The sequence below is a fragment of the Microtus pennsylvanicus genome, assembly GCF_037038515.1.
Source record: "Microtus pennsylvanicus isolate mMicPen1 chromosome Y unlocalized genomic scaffold, mMicPen1.hap1 SUPER_Y_unloc_3, whole genome shotgun sequence".
Lineage (NCBI taxonomy): Eukaryota > Metazoa > Chordata > Mammalia > Rodentia > Cricetidae > Microtus > Microtus pennsylvanicus.
The window spans coordinates 4,484,677-4,498,415 of record NW_027460881.1 but is presented as its reverse complement, the minus strand read 5'-3'; positions in this window follow the sequence as shown (position 1 = coordinate 4,498,415).

Sequence of the window (13,739 nt, the reverse complement as noted above, 5' to 3'; positions counted from 1 at the left end):
CCCAAGGAAAGTCAATGAACTCAGTGATGGAAGATAAAACCCAGCTTAAATAAAACCCTAAATCATTTAGGTGGAACATGAGATACTCTTACAACAGTTACAAGAGGTCTAAAATGCCTGGACTGGAAAATAAGGGGAACACAATGACGTGGAGCTGAGAGTGCATGGCAAAACTGATTGGATCTGGCAAAAATTATGTAAGCATACCAAGGAAACCACCAGTGGGACAAAACCCTAAGAAATCTGTATGACAACATATCATGTTGAACATTATGAGATTTATAGACAAAGGAAAGATCTTAATTATGTCACTGTCACACAGGTGATGATGAACCAGTTCCATCGTAGAGTGACTCCCTGCTGTGTTTAAGATAACCTGTCAATTCTGTCTAGTCAGTTACAAGGAAATTTGCATTAATTGCACAGATTAACTATCAGCATCATTTACTGCACAATCAAAGGCAAGGCAAAGAAATCATAGACATGTTGTTGAATGCTGATGATGTTATTGGGAGTTTTGATGGGTTTTTTTTTCTTAAAGGGAAATCATCGGTGACTCTCATGCATGAAGCAGATCCTTTCTCTGTGATGTTTCCTGAATAGCCACTGAGATACCAGCCCATTGAGTTGTGGTCTCTCTCTCTTTTAAAAAGCAACTTCTACCTTCAGCTTGATCTCTTGCTTGAGCTTCCCTTCCGACTACTAGGCTCCTTTTCTGATCCTGCAGAGGGCTTTTGTACGGGATTGTGATCTCTATGTTTTTCCCCTTTCAAGAACTAATCATTCTATTAATCACAATTCTAAACTGCTGTGGGAGTTTGTTTGTGACTTATGCCTTCACATGTGATACAAGGGACCTGTGTGTATAGGGTCTTCTCTCTGTTCATGTGGGAAAGGCATGGCAGCAGGAGTAGATGGCTGCTCATTCTCTGTAAGGAAATCACTAAACAGTGGGCACCAAGTACAAGGATGTCCTGAAATATTAAGTCTTGTCCTTTCAAGGCCCCATAGCCTCCAGCTAGGTTCAGGGTCACGACAATCTCCAAAACCCACCAAGCATGAAGTATTCAGAACCAGAAGCCTGTGTGTGCCATATCACATAAATTCATCGTGAGTACACCAATCTGTTTTTTTTAATTCTAAATTATTTTGTCCCATCAGAACGATCTATATTACCAATTAACCAAATTTGCTGCATCTTTGGTGTCCTAGAATTGCTTTAAATTGTTGCTGGGACAGTCTTACAAACCTTCCTGTTCTGTTATGAGACCTTAATGGGACAGCACTTATTTCAGAAATCAAAGGCAGTTGGGTTCAATTCTATGGTTAGCTGTTAGCTAGACACTGGAAGGATGGATTTGACTAAGAAAGGGAGACAGCATACATGGAGGCAGGTAACCTTTCCTTTGCAAAATGACCCATTTTGAGGCCTTACTTCAGGCTCTTCTCTTCTCCTAATCTTGGTTTTTTTATTAGTTTAGGAGAAGAATTAAAACTCCATTTAAAGTATCTGTGAACCCGAATGAGTTAAGTATGTGTGACCAACTTGATGTCTGCCTGTCTGTCAACAGGGCCAGAGTTCAGTGGCATCTGATGCATAGCACAGGCATGTCAGCCATCAATCTCTGGTCCACCTAACTCTACAGCATTAGAGTTGTCATGGTTGCTCATCTGATCTTCCTCATATGATCTCCATCCACAGAGATGTCAGAAAAATCCTCCCCTGAGAGTGCAAGTTCTTTACAAATGAAAGATTATACAACAGAAGACACATGGGAGATTTACATGGGCAATCTGTTGAAAGGATAAAGTGACAGAAGAAATTTATTGATAAATTATAGAAAGAATCCGCTACAGCTGATAGGTTAGAACATTGGTAGGTGGAGTAAACAAAATAGAATGCCGGGAGGAAGAGGTAGTGAGCTCAGAGAAGCCATGCTCCCCTCTCCCCGGCAGATGCCATAGCTCTGCTCTCTGAGGCAGATGTCGATGCAGCCAGCCACCATGTCAGACATGCTGAATTTTTCCTGGTAAGTGCACCTCGTTATACTACACTGATTATTAGAAATGGGTTAAAATGCTGAATCTAATGGGCCAGCAGTGTTTAAAAGAATACAGTTTTTGTGTATTTATTTCAGGCATAACCTTCATGCGGCCGTGGTGCTGGGGACAAAGCCTCGCTGCTCAAATAACTACAGAATGGCTTGCAGCCTTGTGGACAACTGAATCCACTGAAAGCCTGAGAAAGCTTGGGAAAGAGTAAAGCATGTTTTCTTGGTAGCAGCGATTTCTCGGTCTGCTCTGCTTGCTAGAAGAAAGCAAGGGCTCTCATCTATAAGAGGCTTGCTGACTCAGCTTCAGCTGCAAAACCCTGCAGCCCTACAGAGGTCCTGCCTCAAAACATTTAAATGGTGTTGATAAAAGCCAACTGAATGCTTGTATGTTTTCAGCAGTAGCAGGAAAAAAAAACTGTGTTGTTTTCAAATGCCGGCTTTCTGGGCCATCCTGCCTGGGCAAACTCTGACTGTTTGAGGAAGGAGGGCCAGCTACAGAAAGAGGGCTTGAGTGTTGTCTGTTGCAGCCTCTTTGATGGCAAGGACCTTGAAACACTGTAGACTTGTGGCACTGAATGTGGCTCTGTTCGGTACCTCAGCCACAAGGTTGGAATGGCAGAAAGCTAAGGAATGGGCTACATCTGGCCAGCAAAGCCACGGCTTTAGTCCTACTGAGATTGCTTGGTAAATGAAAGACTCATGTGCTCAGAAAAACAGAGAGAGAAATAGAGTAAAGAGAGATTCAAAGACAAAGAAAATTTTTAAATGATTTACAGTGTGTTAAAAATATGTGCAGGCTAAAATTTGAAGTTCTTAAAGTTAAAAAAAGGAAGAGAGTTGTTGGGTGTGGTAGTACACACCTGTAAACCCAACACATGGGAGGCAGAGGGAGATTGACCTCTGTACCTTCAAGGTTAGGTAGCTCAAGACTTTAATCCCAGTGCATTGAAGGCAGAGACAGACATATCTTTGTGAGTTCAATGTGTAGTAGCAAACACCTTTAATCCCAATGCCTGAAAGGCTGAGAGAGGCAGATCTCTGAGACTTCAACGACAGACAGGTATACAGAGTTATTCCAGGTCAAAGATACAGAGAACCTGTCTCAAAAGGCAAAAAATAAAAAGGAAAAATAAACAAAATAGAGGTTAAATTGAAGCGCACAAAGATGGAAAATTCACAGCGAATTTTGATATTGTATGCTATTATGCTCTTTTTGAATCATTTGAATTTTGAGGCAGTAGCAATAGCTGCTAAAAGATGTTTCTTTATAAAAGCTGCTGAAATAATCCAACATAGATATTTTGAAAATGCCTTGACTTTGAAATTTGGATCTAAGGACATGATGCTGTGGAAAGGAGTTTCTATTTGTTTTCACAGAGGGTGATTGTCTGTGGATGCCTCTATCCTAATATGGTAGGATGGACCACGACCTACTTAAAGGTTGCTGTGAACACCTTTAAAAATTTGCTTCGCTCAACTGCCAACTGAGATAAATCAATAATGATGCCACCATTCTGCAGGAAGCATTTTAGAGAAAAACTGCACCCACGTTCCCAAATATGGCTTATAAACGTTCTTTTACATGTAAAGTGGGATGTGATATAGATATGAATATTTGCATTAGTATAGATTTTGCTTTACTGATAGAGATTTTAGGTCAATTTTGATATATGTATATGCATTTTTGATCTTCATTAAGGTATTGTGATTGTGTAGTTCATTTAAAAATATAATGTATATAGGTTATTAATGGATAATCATTAATAATAGTCAAGTTTGTAGTCATGTTAGTTAGATTTTCTAGCTACATAGATATATATATATATATATATATTTAAGTTAGATAGGCATTATTCATATCTCTCTAGACTACAAAATAGGCTATTTAATGTTTTAGTACCTTAGGGTTTTTCATGACAGTGAGACACTCTACTCTTGGCAGCACATATCTACTTCAGGAAGAAGATGGGCATCAAAGAGGATCCTTATGGAGTTTGATAGCCATTTGGGGAAGAAACTGCTCTTGCCTGGATTGTTGCATAAACTGTACACAGAAAACACTCAGAGAGAGGACTACTGAACTTGCCTAAAGGTGAGATGATCTTTTCGTGTTCCAGATTCAGGAAAGGATCAGCAAAACATTCTTCAAGACAAGCAGATAGTGACTGCCTTTGAAATTTCCTGCTTCATGGAAATGTCTGCTGGAAACTATGGGCCTGTAGGCTGAGGATGGAAACACCAACGGTACAGAGGAACTTTGGGTGACTGTCCAGGCAGCGAGATGTCTCTGTCATTTCTAGAGTTTGAAAATGGCTTACTTTTTGTTTGCTTAGGTAATACTGTATTATTCTGGAGTCTCGATGGAGTTGAAGAATAGATAGATAGTTAGAGTTTTCCATTGTTATGATAAAAGTTAAAATAGATATAAATATTGTAACTGTAATTCTTGCTTGATAACTGTTTTGTTATATGTAATTTTGCTATGTTAAAGTTAAAGATTCCGTTCTTGTTTAAGCAGAAATAGGAGTAATGATGGAGTATAGGTCATTGGTTAATTAAATAAAGAAACTGTTTGGCCTGAAAGGTTAGAACATAGGTGGGTGGAATAAACATAAGAGAATGCTGGGAGGAATAGGAATTGAGCTTAGAGATGCCATGCACCTCTCCCATGGGCAGAAATGGTAGCTCTGCACTCTGAGGCAGATGGCCATACAGCCAGCCACCAGGTCAGACATGCTAAATCTTTCCTTCTAAGCGCACCTCGTGCTGCAACATACATTATTAGACATGGGTTAAGAGGCTGAAAATAATGGGGCAGGCAGCATTTAAATGAATAGTTTTGTGTTGTTATTTCGGAGCATAACCTTACAAGGCGGCCCCATGGGGATGCAGCCCTGCTGCTCAAATTTCTACAATCAAGGGGGAAATGGAAGAAGGGAAGAAAGAAGAGAGAGAGACAAGGAAGAATGGATGAATTCAATCATTCCTTGGAAAAATGAGTGAACCAATGAATGAGGAGACCTAGTAGGAAAAAATGTGCTGCATTCCCTCAGAGAGTCAGGTCAAATTAGGATTGACAAGGTTTTCCACTAAGGAGGAGGCTTATTCCATTTTACCTTCTTTGTGCTCCAGGCCCACCCACAAGAGTGATGATGAGGACAGGGAGAAGAAGAGGAGAGGGTGTACCAGAATTCCCTGGTACAATTTCTCACCCAAATTGTAGCCAAATCACCTGACCTGGGACAGCTGATCTACATGCTGGACCCTAACTCCCAGTTTGACAACTCTAACATTTTAACCAAGTTTGTGAAGATGAAGGAACCAAAAATAGCCCAGTTACAGGATGGCAGGTTCCTTACAGGATGGGAGTCAGACATCAGTACCATACTGGTATTTGGCGGTTTGATGGGTGTGTGGGGTCTTTGCCAGACTCCACCTAGCATCATGGATTCCCTACTTTACTGATATTATGGAGTTCGGTGCATTCATCATATGTGTGCATGTCACACACTAGTGGTCATCATATGTACATGTTTATCCTGTGTGTGGGTGAGTGTGTTCATGAGTTTTATAGCCCAAGTACTACAGAACATGATCAATGAAAGGGAACACTGTTTTCCAGATATGGCAGGGCAATTATTTAAATGAACTGACAAGGGTTGGATGGCATGGATAAGACCTATGAGAGTTCAAGTCATACCGAATCCAGGCATGACAAAGTAGGTGGCAGACAGAATTCTGGCAAAACTAAGTAGGTAGCTTGATGTCCAACTTACTGGAGAAGAGCAACTGAGCGGAGACACTTTTCACTAAGCAACATGCTCTAGTGGAGATCAAACATCCTTTGACTTACAGCCAGTACGAATTAAACCATTCATCAAATGAAACCTAATTTTCTCTGATTTTGAGTATACATTTGTGTCCCTTCCTGATTAATCTACTCTGTATCCTCTTAAGTCCCAATACCTCACGCTGATATCGGTCACATCTTTCCATTTGACATGGTTTTCCCTCAAGCTTCATACCGCCCCGAGATCATACAACTTTTTGTCCCCTCTCCACTGCTTCCTTGACCGCCATCTTGTCCTTTACCACACTACGCATCCTCAGTCCTTTACTCTCCAAGGGGAAAAGACCATAAATCCTGCTTTGTTTTGAGGCATGTATTTCTGTGATGCCCCATCCACCAAACACAATCCATCATTGACCAAATAACACAACATGTTAACAAATTTTTATTCTTTGAGAAAGAATAATCCATTGGAAAAGATACCAGGATTCATAGAAGACCTGAGGTATCTCTGAAAAAACACATTCCCAAAGAGAGAATTAAGTCTGCCCCTCAACATTTGAGAATTTCACTTTAACAGATCTTCACCAAATCATAGACATAGATATGGAAGTCATTATCAAACTTGATGAAATACACAGAAGGTTTGTTGGGAACTTGGCAAATAATTTTACCTATCTCTTGGGTTCTATCTTTTTTGTTGTACTGAACTCTTTTGCCCTCCAAGGAATCCCTGCCTAATTCCAAAGTCACCTCTACTGGAGGACATTCAGGCGTGATGTGGAGGTTGCCTTCAATGGATCTTCATGATGGTGGTAAAGATACAGGACCGGATCATTCTCATTGACAATGTAGAAACAGGTCGTTATGGTCTGCACCTCATCTGGGACCATGCCACTCCACTATTCCTTAGAGCCTGGCATGATGTGGAGGTTGCCTTCCAGGTAGTCATCCAGGAGGTGGTAAATGTACAAGACCGGATCTTTCTTGTAGGTAATATTAAACCAGGTCTTCATGATTGGCACCTCTTCTAGGACCATCCCGTTCCAGTCATTCTTAGAGCCATTTGTGCCCATGAATGTATGTTTCACTGCTCTGCCAACTATGGTGTTTGAGAGATGAGTGTCTGTCACCTGAGGAAATGGCACATTATTAGGCAGGATCTTCAGGTTTAAAATCCTTTCATCACTATGAAGCTCCAAGCCATAGACACAATCAATCCCATCATATTTCAACAAATAGAGAGAGGGATATGTTGGCAGTTGATCTAGAATGATGGCTTTCCAATGGGTGACTGGTTCATTGGCTTCCTTCCAGCCTTGAGAAATTCTGCCGCCAACAATATTCTCCAGGGCCTCAAAAGGCTTACTAAGTTTTTGCTTCTGGAGCGATGGCCCATTCTTCTTCTGGAGATGTGGCATGCAACTAATACTAAGAGGCATCTTCATCATGGCGGGAGACTTTCTGAGATAGGCCACAGCACTCCTGTTCCACTGTCTCTTGGCTCTGTTTCTGTGCTTGGGCTTCATAGCTGCCAATCTCTGCATAGGAAGAACTCTTCAGTTTAAATCAGACACAAAGTGGTTTCCTCCACCATAAGTGCCTGCAAGGATAAGAATGTGAGGATGTGAGGTCAGGCTCTTTTTAGGAATAACTTTGGAGCAGGTGAAAAAGGCAGGGCTGAATACATTTGCATACCTAAATGGAATATGTTCTTAAGAAATTAATAGGAAAATTATCAAACTCTTGTCTACAGCTCAGTATATGTGTATCAGAGACATATTCCTGCTGCAAAATGCAATTGACCTCTACTGAGAAACCTACTTCCTGACTTACTATATCAATGAGAGAGGAAGCTATGCCTATACCTAAAGTGAGAAAGAAATATCTGAACAGATGGCAAAGAATTCAAAGAACAGCCACTCCTCTCCTTACCACTCAAGCTACTGGTTAGTTGGCTGATCTATAACCACCTGCCCAAGGTCATGGCACTCCAGTCCACTGGCTCTCTCTATTGTGTCTCCTGATCCAGATCCAGGTTGATTACATAAAGATATTTTGTATCTTCATTAGAGAAGTGAGTACTGTGAGTCAAACTCCCAAAAGAAAGAAACATTAATCTGTGCAACAGCACCTATTAGAAATAATTATCTTTTAAAACACATATGGACAAAGAGGATCTTTGCCATTTAAGTGGAATGAGGAATGGACATTTTTAGCAAAGATAGAGTGGGGAGAATACCTGACATTAACCGTCCCCCAGCTATCAAATATAGGAGCTGTTAACGACATAAATTTTGGACCCAGAGCAGATTTGAAAGAAACCTTTCTTTGACTACAGAGGTCCTAGTTGCTTCCTAAACATATTTACCAAAAGAAAATATCTTGGCTCTCTAGATTCCAACTTCTGGAAATTCGGTTGAACAGTTGTGGAGCCCAAGAGCTGAACTGACCTCCTCAGCCACCTTGAAGATAGTAATCCCACCTTCACAGAAGACTAGTGCTTCATGTGGAACAGAGTTGCCACCCCCAACCAAATCTTTGTGACATCATCAAGGCTCTACTTATGTCATAAAACTCCTCCTAGCCAGGTTTCTTCCCTACTAACCCCCAGAAATATCCAGCATACAGGTCCTAAAATGCTGCTCATACAGCCCCATGAAGACCCAAAATAAAAACCCCAATCTTCTTCCCAATTACTTGAGTCATATTTTCCAAGTAACTCAACCTCTTTATGTGTTTTTTTTTCTTCTGTAAAGTAATTTTTGGTCTGAGTCAACAACTCACATGAATGTTTTTTTTTTCCTAACTCCAATGTCCTCATTGGTTATTTTCTATTGATTTTTCCATTACTTCATAATAATAATTATCAAACTTTCCACTTCTCTTCCTCCTCCCACATTCCTCTTGCTCTGCAAATAAACCTCTCCACTCAAACACCAGTCCAAATAGAGGGCAGGGTACTTTGAGCTGTGGGAAGTCCAAGCCCACCCTTCATCCATCCAGATTTAGCAAGGTATGCATCCACAAAAAAATATGATCACAAAAAGCCAGTGTATGATATGCAGACAATTGCAAGTGCCATTATCTTTGTCTTCTCCGTCTGCCCCAATTGTCAGCCACATTCAGAGCTTCCAGTTTGATCCCATGTTCTTTCATTCCCAGGTCACTGGATTAGTTGAAATCCCCTTAGTTCAGGCACAGTGTCTCATAGTGTGGACCAAGCCCTTATATTCCTGACATCCTTGCTCTTTTTCTCCATCCATCTGCTCTTCCACTGGAGCTTGGAAGCTCCATCTAGTTTTCTGATTTTGACCCTGACTTGATCTCCATCATTTGCCAAACACACTTCCATGGTGGTTTTCAAGATAGTCAGTCATCAGTCTGACTATGGGACAAGGCACACATAGTTCCTAGGGACATGTCACAGTGCGGTCAACTTCTCCGCCCTGCTTAAGTACCTAGAGAGGGTCACCCAATGGCCTTCTGAGAACCACTCGAGAGATATCGATCTTTTCATCCCCAGAATGGCCCCATAAATTGAGATATCATCAGTGTATGTGCATCAACTTGTGTGTGTTTGTGTGTGTGTATTTAAATCACAATAACAAATGGATTGTAATATTGAAGTTTCTTCTCATCTTGAGAAGAATATTTGCTACAGAAACACTCTCACAGTAATAGTGAGAGTGTAAACTATCTAAGAAAGGAGAAATAACTGGAGGAATCCCCCAGGAGTTAGGCTCAGTGTCCCAGGAATTACGCCCAAGGAAAGTCAATGAACTCAGTGATGGAAGATAAAACCCAGCCTAAATAAAACCCTAAATCATTTAGGTGGAACATGAGATACTCTTACAACAGTTACAAGAGGTCTAAAATGCCTGGACTGGAACATAAGGGGAACACAATGATGTGGAGCTGAGAGTGCATGTCAAATCTGATTGGATCTGGCAAAAATTATGTAAGCATACCAAGGAAACCACCAGTGGGACAAAACCCTAAGAAATCTGTATGACAACATATCATGTTGAACATAATGAGATTTATAGACAAAGGAAAGATCTTAATTATGTCACTGTCACACAGGTGATGATGAACCAGTTCCATCGTAGAGTGACTCCCTGCTGTGTTTAAGATAACCTGTCAATTCTGTCTAGTCAGTTACAAGGAAATTTGCATTAATTGCACAGATTAACTATCAGCATCATTTACTGCACAATCAAAGGCAAGGCAAAGAAATCATAGACATGTTGTTGAATGCTGATGATGTTATTTGGAGTTTTGATGGGTTTTTTTTTCTTAAAGGGAAATCATCGGTGACTCTCATGCATGAAGCAGATCCTTTCTCTGTGATGTTTCCTGAATAGCCACTGAGATACCAGCCCATTGAGTTGTGGTCACTCTCTCTTTTAAAAAGCAACTTCTACCTTCAGCTTTATCTCTTGCTTGAGCTTCCCTTCCGACTACTAGGCTCCTTTTCTGATCCTGCAGAGGGCTTTTGTACGGGATTGTGATCTCTATGTTTTTCCCCTTTCAAGAACTAATCATTCTATTAATCACAATTCTAAACTGCTGTGGGAGTTTGTTTGTGACTTATGCCTTCACATGTGATACAAGGGACCTGTGTGTATAGGGTCTTCTCTCTGTTCATGTGGGAAAGGCATGGCAGCAGGAGTAGATGGCTGCTCATTCTCTGTAAGGAAATCACTAAACAGTGGGCACCAAGTACAAGGATGTCCTGAAATATTAAGTCTTGTCCTTTCAAGGCCCCAAAGCCTCCAGCTAGGTTCAGGGTCACGACAATCTCCAAAACCCACCAAGCATGAAGTATTCAGAACCAGATCCTGTGTGTGCCATATCACATAAATTCATTGTGAGTACACCAATCTGTTTTTTTAATTCTAAATTATTTTGTCCCATCAGAACGATCTATATTACCAATTAACCAAATTTGCTGCATCTTTGGTGTCCTAGAATTGCTTTAAATTGTTGCTGGGACATTCTTACAAACCTTCCTGTTCTGTTATGAGACCTTAATGGGACAGCACTTATTTCAGAAATCAAAGGCAGTTGGGTTCAATTCTATGGTTAGCTGTTAGCTAGACACTGGAAGGATGGATTTGACTAAGAAAGGGAAACAGCATACATGGAGGCAGGTAACCTTTCCTTTGCAAAATGACCCATTTTGAGGCCTTACTTCAGGCTCTTCTCTTCTCCTAATCTTGGTTTTTTTATTAGTTTAGGAGAAGAATTAAAACTCCATTTAAAGTATCTGTGAACCCGAATGAGTTAAGTATGTGTGACCAACTTGATGTCTGCCTGTCTGTCAACAGGGCCAGAGTTCAGTGGCATCTGATGCATAGCACAGGCATGTCAGCCATCAATCTCTGGTCCACCTAACTCTACAGCATTAGAGTTGTCATGGTTGCTCATCTGATCTTCCTCATATGATCTCCATCCACAGAGATGTCAGAAAAATCCTCACCTGAGAGTGCAAGTTCTTTACAAATGAAAGATTATACAACAGAAGACACATGGGAGATTTACATGGGCAATCTGTTGAAAGGATAAAGTGACAGAAGAAATTTATTGATAAATTATAGAAAGAATCCGCTACAGCTGATAGGTTAGAACATTGGTAGGTGGAGTAAACAAAATAGAATGCCGGGAGGAAGAGGTAGTGAGCTCAGAGAAGCCATGCTCCCCTCTCCCCGGCAGATGCCATAGCTCTGCTCTCTGAGGCAGATGTCGATGCAGCCAGCCACCATGTCAGACATGCTGAATTTTTCCTGGTAAGTGCACCTCGTTATACTACACTGATTATTAGAAATGGGTTAAAATGCTGAATCTAATGGGCCAGCAGTGTTTAAAAGAATACAGTTTTTGTGTATTTATTTCAGGCATAACCTTCATGCGGCCGTGGTGCTGGGGACAAAGCCTCGCTGCTCAAATAACTACAGAATGGCTTGCAGCCTTGTGGACAACTGAATCCACTGAAAGCCTGAGAAAGCTTGGGAAAGAGTAAAGCATGTTTTCTTGGTAGCAGCGATTTCTCGGTCTGCTCTGCTTGCTAGAAGAAAGCAAGGGCTCTCATCTATAAGAGGCTTGCTGACTCAGCTTCAGCTGCAAAACCCTGCAGCCCTACAGAGGTCCTGCCTCAAAACATTTAAATGGTGTTGATAAAAGCCAACTGAATGCTTGTATGTTTTCAGCAGTAGCAGGAAAAAAAACTGTGTTGTTTTCAAATGCCGGCTTTCTGGGCCATCCTGCCTGGGCAAACTCTGACTGTTTGAGGAAGGAGGGCCAGCTACAGAAAGAGGGCTTGAGTGTTGTCTGTTGCAGCCTCTTTGATGGCAAGGACCTTGAAACACTGTAGACTTGTGGCACTGAATGTGGCTCTGTTCGGTACCTCAGCCACAAGGTTGGAATGGCAGAAAGCTAAGGAATGGGCTACATCTGGCCAGCAAAGCCACGGCTTTAGTCCTACTGAGATTGCTTGGTAAATGAAAGACTCATGTGCTCAGAAAAACAGAGAGAGAAATAGAGTAAAGAGAGATTCAAAGACAAAGAAAATTTTTAAATGATTTACAGTGTGTTAAAAATATGTGCAGGCTAAAATGTGAAGTTCTTAAAGTTAAAAAAAGGAAGAGAGTTGTTGGGTGTGGTAGTACACACCTGTAACCCAACACATGGGAGGCAGAGGGAGATTGACCTCTGTACCTTCAAGGTTAGGTAGCTCAAGACTTTAATCCCAGTGCATTGAAGGCAGAGACAAACATATCTTTGTGAGTTCAATGTGTAGTAGCAAACACCTTTAATCCCAATGCCTGAAAGGCTGAGAGAGGCAGATCTCTGAGACTTCAACGACAGACAGGTATACAGAGTTATTCCAGGTCAAAGATACAGAGAACCTGTCTCAAAAGGCAAAAAATAAAAAGGAAAAATAAACAAAATAGAGGTTAAATTGAAGCGCACAAAGATGGAAAATTCACAGCGAATTTTGATATTGTATGCTATTATGCTCTTTTTGAATCATTTGAATTTTGAGGCAGTAGCAATAGCTGCTAAAAGATGTTTCTTTATAAAAGCTGCTGAAATAATCCAACATAGATATTTTGAAAATGCCTTGACTTTGAAATTTGGATCTAAGGACATGATGCTGTGGAAAGGAGTTTCTATTTTGTTTTCACAGAGGGTGATAGTCTGTGGATGCCTCTATCCTAATATGGTAGGATGGACCACGACCTACTTAAAGGTTGCTGTGAACACCTTTAAAAATTTGCTTCGCTCAACTGCCAACTGAGATAAATCAATAATGATGCCACCATTCAGCAGGAAGCATTTTGGAGAGAATAAACTGCACCCACGTTCCCAAATATGGCTTATAAACGTTCTTTTACATGTAAAGTGGGATGTGATATAGATATGAATATTTGCATTAGTATAGATTTTGCTTTACTGATAGAGATTTTAGGTCAATTTTGATATATGTATATGCATTTTTGATCTTCATTAAGGTATTGTGATTGTGTAGTTCATTTAAAAATATAATGTATATAGGTTATTAATGGATAATCATTAATAATAGTCAAGTTTGTAGTCATGTTAGTTAGATTTTCGACTACATAGATATATATATATATATATATATATTTAAGTTAGATAGGCATTATTCATATCTCTCTAGACTACAAAATAGGCTATTTAATGTTTTAGTACCTTAGGGTTTTTCATGACAGTGAGACACTCTACTCTTGGCAGCACATATCTACTTCAGGAAGAAGATGGGCATCAAAGAGGATCCTTATGGAGTTTGATAGCCATTTGGGGAAGAAACTGCTCTTGCCTGGATTGTTGCATAAACTGTACACTGAAAACACTCAGAGAGAGGACTA